Source organism: Thermobia domestica, chromosome 10, assembly GCF_964235325.1.
Source record: "Thermobia domestica chromosome 10, izTheDome1.hap1.1, whole genome shotgun sequence".
NCBI lineage: Eukaryota > Metazoa > Arthropoda > Insecta > Zygentoma > Lepismatidae > Thermobia > Thermobia domestica.
In genome coordinates, this window is record NC_137463.1 from 111,739,734 (window position 1) to 111,753,000 (window position 13,267).

The window sequence follows — 13,267 nt, forward strand, 5'->3', positions numbered from 1 at the left end:
AACTAAGGCTCGAGTGCAGAAACTGGTTTATTTGTACATAAATACAATACGTTTATTTGATATTTAATTAACTCCATTGGTTTGCACCTTCTGTATTAGTGGTTGCCAATGACTTCAGAGCTGTGAACGCTCTATTTTTTATTTTAAATGTGAAGTACGAACTCCATGTCTTTAAAGTTTGGTATTTGCGTAGTAGTACTAGTTCGTAAGTAGACAGCAATATCAACAGCAATTAAATTACAAACCTTTATTTATATTATATGCATACAACATATAGTAAATACGTACATACATACATATAGTAGGGTCTACATACAGCATAATAGCCCATTGCATTATTTATATCTTTTATAAGCTATGACATATAAATAATTTCACAAATTCCTGTGTACCCGTCTGACAAACATTGGTTTATATATTAATGAGCTATAAGGGCCGAGAGCCAAAGTGAGTTATGTTCATCCTTGGTTAAAATTCCGATGAGATTCTCTAGTTACTATTTTCTGTCATATATCTATATATTAAAATGTTAGATTTATATGTTTGTTTCCAAAGAAAAGTATATTCGTCTAAAAAATGTTTATATGTTTCTCTCCAATTCTTTCGACAATGAAATTTCGAAAACTTCAAGTGATAGAAATGTGCGATTTTCACTGGACGATTCCAAATTTTGTATAGATTATCCAGTTCTAATTGATTTTTTTTAAAAAAACATTTATTTCTTTATTACAGTTTTAGAGGTACGTTGGAAATGTTGGAATTTAAAAAAAATAAAGCATTATATTCTACGAGTTATACATTCCAACATCACACATTTGTATACAGGGCTTGTATATCTTCCAGGCGTTTGCTTCCTGGCCAAATGATAATGAAAAACAAAGGATAACCATTTATCCAGTCTAAGATGAATCTTTATTGTTTGGAATGTTTTGCCCAATGAAGATCATATATCACTGACATTATAATTAATTGTGTGTGTATAATATATTTGCTTATTACATACTGCATACAAGAATTAGAAACTCCAATCGGAAGTAGGCTACAATCTTGCAGACGGTGAGGGATATTGAACAAATAATCGAAAAAATCTCCTCTTTATGATACCCTTTGTCGATTGTTTATCAAGACGTCTTTCACTTGTGTCTGCAAAGGGACATGTAAATATCTCCTTGTCATATGTTGTGAGGAATGACAAGGAGATTCATGCTTATATGTGAATGCTGGCTGTGTAGAGAACGCACGTTCAACTAGTCACCTATAAAAATTATATACAGAGGAAATTTTTCTTCAGATATATTAAAATATGAAAATTCCATACGTCACCTGTGTATCATAATAAGGGATGATCTTCGGCTTCCGATATTTTTTCAATCTAGTGAAGTTAAGACGGATTGGTTATGAATAGGGACGTGAAGTTTTCGTTTTATTTTATCCCTAAAATCGGTGGTATTTCTTGCTCAAAATCGGTGCTATTTTTCGCGATTTAATACAAACAAATAGTGGTTATTTGCTTTATTTTGTTATGGTTTTGAAAAGCAAGTATATTGTAAACATAGAGAAAGTGGTCTGTGAAACGCAATTAAAATAAAATTGTAAAATTAAACGAATAGTTTTAAATTTTGACATCTTAAATTTAAAAGAATAAGTTATATTTTTAAACTTACCATCTGAGAAAAAATGACTCAATACCCCTCTTAAACTTGGATTTATTTAATGTATGATTTGATTACATATATCAACTAAAAAACACACTGCAGTGTTTATTAACATTTTCTTCAATTAAAAAAAGACAATCAATTCACAATATACTTACCTAAAACGCACTTCATAGCATAGTTTTTTTAAACATTTTCTTCACTTCAAAAAATCAATTCACAATATATTTATCTAAAACTCAATTCATATAATTATGAATACACATTTTCACTTAATGGCGAATTGATAGTTTCTTCAACCTCTCTTATTTTTCAAGGACAAAATTGTCAATATTTCCATACTTTCTTCTTTAAGGTTTTACCTCCTTACTGTAACTGCTGAGTTCTATTCTGAAAAATATCTTTCATAATCAACTTTGGAGGGTGGGAAAGATATTGCTTCAAGAGTACAGGCAGCAAAATCTCAGGGGCAAACTTTCACTAACCAACCGGTCTAAAAATAACAGACCTGGCGGTTTTCTGTGAATCACATTTTGTTGCAAACGAAACTTGTGTTGTTTTATTAGTATTACGGCCAACATGACGATTTCGCGAATCTATCGCCTTATGCATTGCGGTGTTATTATGAAAAAGAAAAGTAACAAATTCTCGTAATTTCGAGATTTAAAAACACTAAAACCGGAATTCTATCATATAGGATCTATATACTTTACTTTGCCTTCTTTAAGTTTTCGATGTTATCGTTAAAACGAAAAAGTTCACCTCTCTAGTTTTGAACCTTTCGAAAAGTATTTTAATCATGCACAAGAAGTTATTCGGAAAAATAGTACCCAGTAAGTACGCCAGAAATTTTTACTTGGGAGGGGGGGTGTTCAAAAAAAAGGGGGGTGCTTTCAGAATACTGATATAATTTTTAAACGAACTCAAACAAGAAAACAGTAGATTTTGTTAAGCAACTATTGCAATATTACTACTACTACTACTACTACTACTACTACTACTACTACTACTACTACTACTACTACTACTACTACTACTACTACTACTACTATTACTACTACTACGAATAATAATAATAATAATAATAATATCAGCTTTCAACAGTGGTAGATTCAATAAAATAAGTTCACACACATTCGAGCATTTATTATTATTATTATTAAATTAAGTAATACAATGAAAGGGAAGAACATAGACTGAAAGTATTTGAGAACAAGATCCTGAGACGAATATTCAGACCCAAGAGGAACGGAAATGGGGAATGGCGGAAACTTCATAACAAGGAACTACATAATTTATACGTTTTACCCAACATTGTTAGGGTCGTCAAGTCTAGGAGACTTACGTGGGCGGATCATGTAGCTAGAACGCAAGAAAATAGAAACGCTTTCAAAGTCTTGACTGGAAGACCAATCGGAAAACGACCATTAGGAAGACCTAGGCGCGGATGGGAAGACAATATTAAGAAGGATCTCGCAGAGATTGGAATACAAAGTAAAAACTGGATGCAGTTAGCTAAGGATAGAAGTCACTTGAGAGCTTTTGTGAACGCGGCATTGAACCTCCGGGTTCAATAGGCCATAGAGTTAGTTAGTTAGTTAATACTATGAAACCTCTCAAAACGGACATCGGTGGAACCGATTATTTGTCCGTAAATGAGACGTGTTCCTAAAAGGAAGAGTTCTTTCATAACACCACACCACACATATTTATGGCATGGAAGAATAAGACAGTTTGTCCTCTTACGAAGATGTCCACTATTAAGAGATGCTCGTTAAGAGAGATTTCACTATATTAGGAATTAACCTCCACTATTTTACCCAGTAATTACATGTGAATTCATTACATGTGAATTATTGTAATTATTTTGCAAAATTCTGACATTATTTCAATTTAATCACCCCAGCAACTTTTAGTGGGTGATGTTTTTTTCAAAATATTAATTGGGAAAAATTTCCCTCGTCCCATGCTGAAATCACATTCGTTTAGTAATTAATACTGTACGTAGTTCCAATTTCATTATTTTAATATTCTAACCCTGTTGTTAACGTTAATTGTTGTAATATTATTTGATCTCTTAATCTCCGTTCCTGCCGCTTCCTGGCTACGTTATTGGCTCTGAATATCTTTCATAAGAAAATTATTCATTGATTTAGTTGTTTTCCAGAAATCCAGTTTTTCAATTTACAAATATTTTATATATATTTCTGTTTTGTCTTCTTTAATATACCCTAATTTTAATAATCCCAGGGCTCATAGTGGTCTGATTTCTTGTAAATAATTAAAAAGTGACCAAAAAATGGCCAAAAGCACACGAGAAAGTTACCAAAATCTCATATGCTCCCTTTTTTCCTTTGTCAATTTCTCCATCACCTCTCTCCTTGTTTGTTCTTTTGTTTCTTATTTACTTCTTCTTTTTGAGCTTCCTCCTTTCTTAGGTTTTCAAAGTATGCTTTGTAGTTACGGTAAGCAGAGTTAGCAGATGTAAAAAGCTTCTGAGTAAGTGGAACCAGTTGTGGCCTATTTCCGAATTTCTTCATCCCAGACATTATATTTAATTTCGTATTAAGAGTTCTCAAAAACGTGAAATATTCAAATTCATCACCTACTCTTAAGAAGAACATACAAGAAGCATAACACAAAACGAACATGATGAACCACACAAACACACACACTCTCACAACGTTGAACGGGGCATTAACTATTACGAGAGAAAACTAAAAGATTAACATGATAGAAGAACGAATAGACACAGAAGGGTTCTCAACTCCACCTTGAGAGCTTAAGCATCCACCAACCGTCCACTGTGCTTTAGAAAGAATAAAACTTTAGTTAGAATAAAGCTGACTGTTTCACGTGTGGCAGCAAGTACTAAAGCTTACAGAAGAGTAATGAGTAACAAGTTTCTGCCTTTTACCATTTGTTTTTATATTTTTCTTAGAAAATTGCCAATGCAAAACATAAATCACACGAAAAAGGCACTTTACCAATCAAAAAAGTAACTTTTAGCGATAAATTTTTAAAAAGGTAATTTTAAGTGACTTACTTGAAAACAAAAGTAAATTTTAGTTTTAAAAAGTGACTCGCTATGAGCCCTGTTCCGCTCAATGAATTTACATGAATAAACATATACTTTACAAAAATTAAGCTAGCGCGAAATGCGTTCCTGCATAACACTAGACTCAGTCTAAAAAATATATCATTCTTATTTCGATCGATCTCTTCATTTCTAGAAACGTTTTTACTACACCCTTCTAACGTCCGTCCGTTGATAAACCACTTGCAGAGCAGGCTCGAAACCAGCCACAGAGCTTTGGGGTCCATGAATATATTAGGAGGGGCCAAGTCATTAAAAATTCTCTTACAAATATTTAAATTGTGCATTTTGTATTGAGATCTGGAGGGACTAAAAAATTTAGGGAAGGCCAGGCCCTCCCTAGCCCCCCTCCGGTTGGGAACCTGTTACAAAGTAGCACTTACCAATTGAATCTGGTATAGGCTTATCACTACATTGTCACATTTTTCCTTATTGAGGAGGAGGTAGGTGAATGACCGCTCAAGACGTTGCCAATTTCAGTTATCTGCATCTGTCCATCAATCTCTTTTCTCGGAAACGACTGCGGAGCCCAGGAGGGTAGGTATCAGCGGTCTGTTTTGTCAATTGTTTCGATCGAAACACCGCCCGAAACAATGAGGTCATGTGGTTCTCGAAGTCGTACATGAGAACGAGGTCGCTTCGTATTTTGAAGTGAAATAAATAAATAAGAATATTGCCTTCTTTCCTAAACGCTAAAACTTTTTAAACTTTATGTAATAAATAACCTATATGATACTGATTGATACAACTGGATTTGGGGAAGTATTCCTTTTCCATCCAGGGGTGTGTGTAAAGAAATTTGGAGGGGTGTTGGGGGGTGTAGATTACTCCCTGATAGTACCCACTTTAGAACCATAAACGAACCATAATTTGCAACTGCGATTAGTTTTGGAAATCTTCGTAGTATTAATAGTGACAATCTGAAATATGAGCGAATGTGAAACCAATCATATAAACACAAAAAGAAGTTTTCGGGAAGTACTATGCAAAGATTACATTTTGTAGGCTGTTGAATGAAGAACTACTGACTGTGGCTTGTTAGATGATGAAAAAAATAAAAATATTAATAGCACAAATATATTATACTATGAATTTATCTAACGAAGCAATAGGATAAAGGAGGATGCATTCCACCTACACATTTTCCAAATTGCGCAAAAACCTACTACTACTACTACTACTACTACTACTACTACTACTACTACTACTAATAATAATAATAATAATAATAATAAACATTTAATCTTACAATGTACATTTTATTATTAACTATGTTAGGAGTTGAAACTATCGGAGGATCGAAAGTTCGCCCTGTGAATCATGCCCAGAAACTTCCTGAAACCATCGCCGAGGGAGGAAGTAGAAGCCGTCCTCAGGCTTTACCACCAACGATAACTGGAGGCGAACCTGTTGCTCCAGGCAACAAGCGCCCAAAATTACCCAACACTATAGGTTAAAGATGGCGCCGTGACGCATAACAAAGGTAGGAAGGTGAAAGTATACGATAAATCTTGTGTGATCATAGACTTCGGATTTTTGCATATTTGCATGTTTTCTTCCTGATGAGATATTAATATGCTCTTTAAACAGAAATCCATTTCAGGTATTTTGGGATAAAATAGCCGAGTTTTATAGTGCATATATTTGCATATTTCGGAGGTTAGTGCATGTTTATGTCGTTACTGCATATAAATGCATATTTAGGGAACGACCACATTGATAATTTTTAACGTCCACCAACTTTCCTCATAAATGGAATTTCAAGTTTCTAATATAAATAGACTCAAGATCTTTAAATGGTTCATTGTTATCGGTTTAGAAAATCGTCCAAGGTGATGTGAAAGGATAATAAGAAAAGGGGGAGTGATTCATTTTCCCGGCAATGATGCATGACTGTCACCTTTTTGGAAGAAGATATAAATAACGGTGTCAAATCACCTACAACAAAATTTCCACGTCACCCATCTCGGAAGTTAAAGTTGCTACTATTGTCTGTGTGGAATTGAAATTGTGTGGTCCTGTGGCAGTATAAGGTACCAAAAGAAAAATCTGGGTCCATTTAGTTGCAGTGCGACATCTTCAAATTTCAATTTTAACTAGGTTAGAATTTTGTCCATTTTTGCCATTTTTGTCCACCCAAGCAAAACTTTTGTACTATTCAAATTAATGAAGGAGGGCCATTCCAAAATTTAGGCGACTTCGATCATCTTCAATTAGAATTTAACTTGCTCAGAATTTTGTCCAATTTTTGTCCATTTTTGTCCACCCAAGAAAAGAATTTGTACTAATCAAACAAACGAGGGAATACTACTTCAAAATTTCGGCCACTTCAATCACTTGTTGTGCAAGATCTTCAAATTTGAATTTTAATTAGCTCAGAATTTTTGTTCACCCAAGAAAATTTTTTGTACCATTCAAATAAACGAGGGAGGACCATTTCATAATTTGGCCACTTCGATCACCTGTAGTGCGATACCATCAAATTTGAATTTTAACTAGCTCAGAATTTTGTCCATTTTTGTCCACCCAAAAAAAAAATACCATTCAAATAAACGAGGTAGGGCTATTGCAAAATTTGTCCACATCGATCACCTGTAGTGCATCTTCAAATTTGAATTTTAACTAGCTCAGAATTTTGTCCAATTTTTGTCCATTTTGTCCACCCACGAAACAATTTTGTATCATTCAAATAAACGAGAGAGAGAGAGAGTCATTTAAAGTTTCGGCCATTTCAATCATCTGTAGCGCGACATCTTCAAATTCGAATTTTAATTAGCTCAGAACTGTGTCGAATTTTTGAATAATTTTGTACCACCAAGAATAAATTATGTACCATTGAAATAAACCAAGGACGGCCATTTAAAAAGTTTGCCACTTGGATCACCTGTAGTGAGACATTTTCATATTCGAATTTCAACTATCTTGGTGGTACAAAAGTCTACAAAAAGTAGGGAAAATTCTAAGTTAGTTAGGATTCGAATTTAAAGATGCCAGTGGTAAAAATTGTAGTCAAAATTGTGTAAAAGTGGTAAAAAATTTGAAATGGCTCTCCTTTGTTAATTTGAACGGTGCAAATTTTTTTGATGGTAAAAATATGTACGAAAATTGGATACAATTCTGAGCTAATTACAATTCGAATTTGAAGATGTCGCACTACTGGTAATCGAAATGGCCCATTTTTTAAATGACCCTTCCTAGTTTATTTTAATGTTACAAAATGTTTTGTTCGTGGTACATAAATGCACAAAAATTAAACAAAATTTTAAGCTTGTTAAAATTCGAATTTGAAGATGTCTCACTACAGGTGATCGAAGTGGCCGAAATTTTGAAATGGCCCTCCTTTGTTAATTTGAATGGTATACGTTTTTTTCTTGAGTGGACAAAAATGGACAAAATTGGACAAAATTCTGAGCCAGTTAAAATTCAAATTTGAAGGTGTCGCACTACAGGTGATCGAAGTGGCCAAAATTTTGAAATGGCCCTCCTTTGTTAATTTGAATGATATACATTTTTTTTTGGGTGGACAAAATTGGACAAAACTTGGACAAAGATGTCACACTAGTACAACTAAATGGGCCCGAAAAATCATCTAGAAGTTATCTTTTGAAATAATGGATTGAAGTTGAGAGATGTTAACAATTCAAGAAAAAAATATATTTTATAAAGTGTATGGTAAACTAGTGTTATTTTCAAAGTAAGTAAGTTTGTTTTCAGAATAGGACATTTCTATTTTGTTCGACAGCAAAAGTTCAAACATCTGCAGCGCTCTATTTTTTGACCTTCTTATATTTTCATAGCAGTTTGAAGTCTGGTAAGGAATTTATACAACTATAAAAGAACCCATATATGGCATTTTTTGCATACTCGACAGAGTTCATCCCAAAGAAACCGTTGAAAAATGTATTTCGATAAGAAATGAACAACTCTTTTGAAAATGAGCTCTACAATTAATTAAAATATTTCCTTTACAAAATCTAATACTTGTCATAGTAGTTACTTTCTGAGATAAAAAGACACGTTCCCAAGTTTCCCTTTAAGCAGTTTATGAGAGTATTTAAATATAAGCTTGTCTTGCTTTGATCAACACCTCGGTCTCTGGAAACGTAACTTTCCTACTAAGTCTTCTGTTATGTTTTCGATAAATTTACCTTCTTTCCATTCATGCTCCATGTCTCGCTCAAATCACTTTATTCCATTTGAGGTATCAGCATTATACATTGTAAATTATTGCTGTTTGAAACGGACAATGTTACGCTAGCAGAAAATATTCTATAATTTACACATAATTGGATACGAAAAGTAATTTCAAGTGGATATATTTTCTTTTAAACAAGAATATAAAGGTTTTTGAATACAGGCTTTTAATACAGTAGAAACTTAATTCAATAGGCCTTTATAAAACGGAAATTTATTTTAAATGGGAATATTTCACGGTCCTATGAATTTAAAGGTAAAAGAATTGTGTTATATTCTCTAGATTAGGTGGAACCTGTGTTGCGAACAACGGATGTTAAAACGTACTTTCAAATTCCGGAATCCAGCGTTTATAAAAAGTTTAGACATTCTGTGAGAGGTTAGGTTTATGAACTACGTTGTCTGTAAAGATCTTCGTTTACTTGTTACCCTACATATTTAACCTTTAGTCTACCGCAATAAGGCCCTAGATACCATGCTTCTTTTTAAATGAAGTGCAATTTAAATAGTAATTTCCAAATACCAATAACTCGTTCTCTAGCTGGTTTACAGACATGGAACAAGGAACATAATATACACAATAGTTCAAAAAAGAGTCAACAGTAGAGGGAGGAGGGAGATGGAAAGGGCATAGCATCTACTTTTTGTCTTCGCCTTTGAAACTTTTTTTTTTGTTCACTGGAAGTTTTATGTGTATTAATTCGTAGCATAAATAAATACTGTAATTGAACACGGTAGGCCTATGTACAGCATTTTATCTCACTTTGTTCATTATATGTATATAGCTTATTTATTTTTCAAGCATAGATCTATCTTCGTTAACTTTAAAACGTTTATCGGAAATTTTTGTGAGTCCTGTTCAATTTCGCTAGGCAGGTTTTATTATATGCTTATACCAGAAATGTATATTTACCTCTCTGAGTATATTTATTCTTTATTTACAGATACTTGGTGTATTCTTTCATATTAGTAAATTTATATATATAGGTTATATAAGTTGATATATTTTAATTTCATATACTGACTGTGAGTGTTTGTTTGAACCTGAAGAAACCAAATGTATTCAAGAAGCCTTGGACGCTTGCGGAGCTGAAAACATTAAAAGCGACCTTGCGTTTATCAATACTCATTTCAGTTTAATTTCAAAGATCATCACGAGATTAGAAGAGAGATGATTAGGACTTCGTAGTGCATTTGAGCTGTTTGATTCAATAACGAAACAGATGCTACTAAGACCAATCAGACAACCATTTCTTCGAAACACACAATCAATAGACACGAAAAATCCTGGCATAAAATTGTCTAATGTAAATAAAGTGTTCCTGGGAACAACAACGCACGATTTTCATATTTGTCGGCAAGTAACATTGCTTCTTTGAAACACTGTAGCTTAAACGACCTGTGACACGGAAGGAACATTTTTCATGTACAGTAATGTTTTGACGGATAAATGCAAGTTTTTCTTTTTTTTTTTTGCCAGAAAACATCGAAAACTACATAGTTGTGTATTATAGCATGAATGCATCATAGTTATACACCAAGTAGGTTATAGTTCAAGTAATACAACTTTTTTTTCTAGGATAATAAAATTCCTCATTTAATTTTAGGTTTTGATTGCTGCATATTTACAATTTTTAGTGCATATTTGCATATTTTCAATGCATATTTTCGTGATTTTAAGTGCATATTTGCATGCATATTTTGCCGTTTTTTAGTGCATATCGATCCGAAGTCTAGTGATCAAATAGTAAATTTCGATAAACAAAATGAAAAATAATATTGTAAGAAAATAGAATTATGTGGAAACGAAATTAGTATTTGTGTTTAGTTGGTTAATATCCATTGTTTTCAACAACATTTAATAATTAAATCTGTTTACTGTTTAGCTGGAAATCATGCTGTATAAGACTGTGAAATATTTTTAGATAATTACTAATACTGGTTCTGCTACGAATAGTAATACTAATATCATATGTTTATGGAACGGTCGAACGCGATCAAACACACGACATGTTCAGAGGCGTTCAACGAATGATGTGCTAATCTTAAGGCATGAATGTTAGGTTCGTACGAATGAAATGACTGCCTTGACGTCTGACCGGAAACTCACCTTAGCAACACAACAAAGAGATAAATTACGGTCATGCGTCGATTATCACAAAGTCTGTACATATCTAGCAAACAGGCTAGGGTATCCAAAGAGTCAGGAGGTAATGAGTTGTTGAACAGGGTAATAGGCAAGTGTGCTATGGGGAATACACATCTGCAAATAGTTTGTTTTCAAGACTTCAAACTTGGACGAGGCCACGGTGGTTCAGTAGAGCGTTCACGGGTATAAGGGGTCCTTGGTTTGATCCCAGCTCGCTTCAAGTGAGCTTTGTAGTGGAGAAACACCATGTGCATGGGTTTTCTCAGGGTTATCACCTTTCCTCTCACTTCTTCATTCCACCATTTACATTGTTTTTCATCACCACTGTCTCCTTTAGCCCGTGTCGCCACGTTTGGCCTAATCCTCTTTTCGCCTAACCAATTATCTGACACTTTTATGACAGATAAATGATAAGATTTGTGTCCACCATTTTAGGCGAAAAAAGGATCCTCGTTTGGCCTAATCCTCGTTACGCCTAAAATGGCAGACAATAAGAAAAAATCGTTGAAATTCAACTAGAGGGAAATTATATAAGAGAAAATTCCCTAGTATATAAAGAATTAAGAAATGCAAAATATATAGGTTGATATTATATTAACTATTTTCGAGGAGTTAGGATTACCAAAACTCCTTTATGTATTTACTAGGACCATGGATATATACGAATATATATGAGTAGGTGAATAGAAAACCCGTTAAATTGACATTTTAAAATTTGTGACAAATCGGGAAAAACTGTTTAAACACGTCATAATGATAAAATAACATTAGAAACTAGAGAACATTAAAAAATTAAGAATAATGTGAGTATTGGGTCTGTCGAAAGCTGTATAATCACACTAGTCTGTGAATTGCGTTACTGAAGAAAATAGTTTGGATTTAACAGGTTTTGCGTATGTAAATGGAAATAACAACTTTTGCATCTGGACGAGCGGCCATTTTTGTTGAGGCTCAAGATACAAAACCTATCAAAAAGAAAGGGAGTCAGAGTCAGAAATTAGTATTATACCTACTAAAATATTGGGGGCGGAATGTATTATCAACTACACATTGCACAAGATTGGCACAAATGAATATGGATACATAAATACTACATTAATTTTGTTCTAAATTGAAAACAATGGATCCAAATGTACAAAAAATTGAATTATGTAACCTCCTCTCCATCATCATCTACTAAATGGAAATCGATATCGTCGTCGTCCTCTGGTGCATCACCATTTTCTCGGTTTTCTATTCCTCAAAAACCTCTTTGTAAAACGTGAGCTCTGAGCTTCTTTCAATCGTCAAACCCTTCGTAACTACAAGCCGAGTTAATTATACCTATCCGTATACATTTCTAAACCGAACGACTATATTTTGGAAGAGTTTGTAACCTTTTATGGACTAACATAGGGTGAATATTAATTTGCCAATTATCCCAATATATGAATTTGAAATATAACAAAACAAAATGTGCAAATGTTGAGTTTGAGCAAAACAGTGGCAGAAAGGGAATCAGAAATGGTAAATAAGTGGCAAAATTTTTTAACATGTTGTATCAGAAGCATGTTATAATTTTGAATAATAATTGACACGAGACATTTTAAGAAAGAGGTTCTGCTGAAGCTGAAGAGACCGTTTAGAGAAGAACCTAATCCGACAATGTTCTGTTCAAAGTAAAGAGTTACCCTGAAATAAATAATAATAATAATAATAAAAAGACTTTTTAACCATAGATAGTCCACTCACCTTGTCTTTTTGGCTACATTTCGTTTCCAGTTTTTCATGTGTCTTGTACGTTTTCTAGACAATTTTGGTGTTGTCTGATAACAAAATTATGATCATTGCTGCTTAGAGTATCGTTTTTTTTCGATTTTGCGTGCATTTGTCTAGTAATTATTAAAGAAAAGCAAATAAGCACAGAAAAGTTTCACGAACAGTTAGGTTAAAACGTATAGTGTCTCCATTTTCAGTCCAGGGTGCGCGGTGGCTCAGTAATAGAGCGTTCACCTCCGGTGCTTGGGGTCCCTGGTTCGATCCCAGCTCGCGCCGTGTGGACTTGTGGTGGACAAACACCGTGCACGTGGGTTTTCTCGGGGTTCTCCCGTTTCCCCCACTTTCTTCATTCCACCAGTTCATTCATTTCTCATCATCACCGTCTCCTTTAGCCTAACCGGCATAACCGTGGTA

At 33.8% G+C, this 13,267-nt stretch overlaps 1 long non-coding RNA gene across 3 annotated transcripts in view; it reads left to right on the forward strand.

Annotated features, from left to right (window-relative positions):
* The window catches only part of LOC145662055 (uncharacterized), a 103,837-nt gene that overhangs the window by 7,431 nt on the left and 83,139 nt on the right, over window positions 1-13,267 (forward strand). For all 3 annotated transcript variants that reach the window (XR_014126968.1, XR_014126967.1, XR_014126966.1), the window contains exon 3: window positions 6,031-6,235. This is a non-coding gene — a long non-coding RNA (uncharacterized LOC145662055). The remainder of the gene's footprint in view (window positions 1-6,030; window positions 6,236-13,267) is intronic.